Below are 775 nucleotides of genomic sequence, written 5' to 3' on the forward strand. Positions count from 1 at the left end.
CGGCCAGCCACTGGGGTGGAGGCAGGAGCAGCCCAACGGGTTGGACTGCCCAGGGTGCAGGGACTCCCAGAGATCATCCGGTGCTGCAGCTACGTCCTGGAGGTGGCCTTCCCCCTGCACAGGGACCACAACACCTGGGAGGTGGTGTAGGGCTGATGGGCCCAGCACAGCCAGCATCGCCTGCCCTCCAAAGGGGGTGAGGCAGGGAGCCACGGCCCCACTGCACACTTCTATATCCCTACCCAGCCCTGCACATGGGGCTCTGCAGGGCTCACCCCATCCTGACTCTGGGAGAGAGGAGCCTGAGTGGGGACATCTGTGTTAACACAGTGGTGGTTGGGATGCGTATGGAGGTGTCCAGGAGGACACTTTCCTTGGATCCATCCTGCAGAAGGACAGGAGGCACCTGGGAGAGGCAGGTTTGCCAACCTCAGCTGTGGTCCAGCTGCTCCAGCACACACTGGAGCATGAGAGCAGTGTGGCTGGGGCCACCCCCTTGTGTGTTTGACTCCTCATTCTCCACCTCAAAGCAGCGACAGTTGTTCTGAGCCTGAGCGTGAGTCCCAGCCTCCTGTCCCCTCACCCTTAGCCTGAGGCTTTCACTGTGCTGCAGCTGCGCTGTTTGAGATGCCACTGCAGCAGCAAAGGCCTGTGCCTGTGGGATGGCTGGCTGATAGGAGCCTGCTTTCCATTCTGTGGTGATGTGGACAAATGGGTCTAGCTGAATGATTGCTGATCACCTATTGTGACTAGATGCTGCTGTTTCAGAAGAGTT

At 59.6% G+C, this 775-nt stretch overlaps 1 pseudogene; it reads left to right on the top strand.

Annotated features, from left to right (window-relative positions):
- The first annotated feature begins 53 nt into the window (after window positions 1-53).
- Window positions 54-775, top strand: part of LOC104545062 — a 9,395-nt pseudogene continuing 8,673 nt past the window's right edge.

This window comes from Mesitornis unicolor, unplaced genomic scaffold, assembly GCF_000695765.1.
Source record: "Mesitornis unicolor isolate BGI_N332 unplaced genomic scaffold, ASM69576v1 scaffold22798, whole genome shotgun sequence".
Lineage (NCBI taxonomy): Eukaryota > Metazoa > Chordata > Aves > Mesitornithiformes > Mesitornithidae > Mesitornis > Mesitornis unicolor.